The sequence below is a fragment of the Arachis ipaensis genome, chromosome B08 (genome assembly GCF_000816755.2).
Source record: "Arachis ipaensis cultivar K30076 chromosome B08, Araip1.1, whole genome shotgun sequence".
Lineage (NCBI taxonomy): Eukaryota > Viridiplantae > Streptophyta > Magnoliopsida > Fabales > Fabaceae > Arachis > Arachis ipaensis.
The window spans coordinates 94,255,473-94,257,960 of NC_029792.2; the positions used below are offsets into that span (position 1 = coordinate 94,255,473).

The 2,488-nt window shown below is 38.2% G+C and overlaps 1 long non-coding RNA gene across 1 annotated transcript; it reads right to left on the reverse strand.

The window, feature by feature from the left end:
- On the reverse strand, positions 1,969-2,248 carry LOC110265638. Its single transcript, XR_002351811.1, has 2 exons — positions 2,165-2,248; positions 1,969-2,061 (listed from the first exon to the last, which is right to left on the reverse strand). It is a non-coding gene; the product is annotated as an uncharacterized LOC110265638 (long non-coding RNA).

The window sequence follows — 2,488 nt, forward strand, 5'->3', positions numbered from 1 at the left end:
TTTTGAAAACATTTTTATTTTAAAATTTTTTTCGAAAACAAAGGAGAAATTTTTTGAAAGATTTTTGAAAAGTTTTTGAAAATAAAACAAAAAGAAAATTACCTAATCTGAGCAACAAGATGAACCGTCAGTTGTCCAAACTCGAACAATCCCCAGCAACGGCGCCAAAAACTTGGTGCACGAAATTGTGATCTCAGGCAACGGTGCCAGAAACTCTATACGCACGTCTTAATAAATCGTTTTTCATTCACAACTAACCAGCAAGTGCACTGGGTCGTCCAAGTAATAAACCTTACGTGAGTAAGGGTCAATCCCACGGAGATTGTTGGTATGAAGCAAGCTATGGTCACCTTGTAAATCTCAGTCAGGCGGATATCAAAAGGTTATGGAGTTTTCGAAAATAGATAATAAGTAAACATAAAATAAGGATAGAAATACTTATGTAATTCATTGGTTAGAATTTCAGATAAGCGTATAGAGATGCATTCGTTACTCTGAACCTCTGCTTTCCTACTGTCTTCATCCAATCAATCTAACTCCTTTCCATGGCTGGCTTTATGTAAGGACATCACCGTTGTCAATGGCTACTTTTAATCCTCTTTGAAAAATGGTCCGATGCGCTGTCACTGCATGGCTAATCGTCTGGAGGCATCACCCTTGTCAATGGCTACATCCTATCCTCTTGTGAAAATGGTCCAAATGTTCTGTCACAGCACGGCTAATCATCTGAGGTTCTCGATCATACTGGAATAGGATTCACCCTCCTTTTGCGTCTGTCACTATGCCCAGCACTCGCGAGTTTGAAGTTCGTCACAGTCATTCAATCCCAGAGTCCTACTCGGAATACCATAGACAAGGTTTAGACTTTCCGGACTCTCATGAATGCCGCCATCAATCTAGCTTATACCACGAAGATTCTGATTAAGAGATCCAAGAGATACTCATTCAATCTAAGGTAGAACGGAAGTGGTTTTCAGGCACGCGTTCACGGGGAATGATGATGATTGTCACGTTCATCACATTTATGTTGAAGTGCGAATGAATATCTTAGAAGCGGAATAAGTTGAATTGAATAGAAAAACAGTAGTACTTTGCATTAATCTTTGAGGAACAGCAGAGCTCCACACCTTAATCTATGGAGTGCAGAAACTCTACCGTTGAAAGATACATAAGTGAATATAGGGTAAGCATGGCCGAGTGGCCAGCCTCCCATGGAGGTCTAGAGATCTAAAAATGATCAAAAGATCATAAGATGTCTAATACAATAGTAAAAAGTCCTATTTATAATAAACTAGTTACTAGGGTTTACAGAAGTAAGTAATTGATGCATAAATCCACTTCCGGGGCCCATTTGGTGTGTGCTTGGGCTGAGCTTGAGTGTTACACGTGCAGAGGCTCTTTCTGGAGTTGAACGCCAGGTTGTAACGTATTTCTGGCGTTCAACTCTGGTTTGTGACGTGTTTCAACGCCCTTTTATGTCCTCTAAACGCGGCCAAAGTATAGACTATTATATATTGCTGGAAAGCCCTGGATGTCTACTTTCCAACGCAATTGGAAGCGCGCCATTTTGAGTTCTGTAACTCCAGAAAATCCACTTTGAGTGCAGGGAGGTCAGAATCCAACAGCATCAGCAGTCCTTCTTCTACCTCTGAATCTGATTTTTGCTCAAGTCCCTCAATTTCAGCCAGAAAATACCTGAAATCACAGAAAAACACACAAACTCATAGTAAAGTCTAGAAATGTGAATTTAACATAAAAACTAATGAAAACATCCCTAAAAGTAACTAGATTCTACTAAAAACATACTAAAAACAATGCCAAAAACCGTATAAATTATCCGCTCATCAGAAATAAACTAAGACATCCAAGATGGGGCCAATTCAGCAGCATTAAAACTAGAATGAACATTTTATACTATGGCCCAACACTACATTCCTGAAAGTTGGAATCATAATAATACAAACTAACCTGCTTTATGTAGTCATCCAAAAACATTATAGCATAATCATCTTGTCCAGTATTTAATTTGAAAATACGCAGAACTTTGTCCCTCCTTAGAGACTGCACAATTGCACAAATAAGATATATAACCCAATTACCATGTATCCATCAAAGCTTTAATGTTTAGTAAATTAAAACACAAAGATTATGAAATTTATCATACCTCCAATTCCCTGTACACCTGCGTTCTGTCCTTTACACTGCTATAAAACTGGGATTTTAACATAAAAGGCTGAACCGAAACCTACAAAATTCAAACGTCATTTAAAATACATGGTCTTAAATGATAACCTTTCAACATTCTAATTGAAATACAAGAAATAAATAAGAGCATAGTTGTTGTGTTTCTGATTACCAAGCGGAAACCGGTTTCTAAAATCGGAACCCTAAACCCCTCAAATTTCAGAATCAAATGGAAATTAATACATACCTAATCGACGATGTAAGCACAGAGAGGACGACGAGAAGCGCAGAGATCGACGATGGT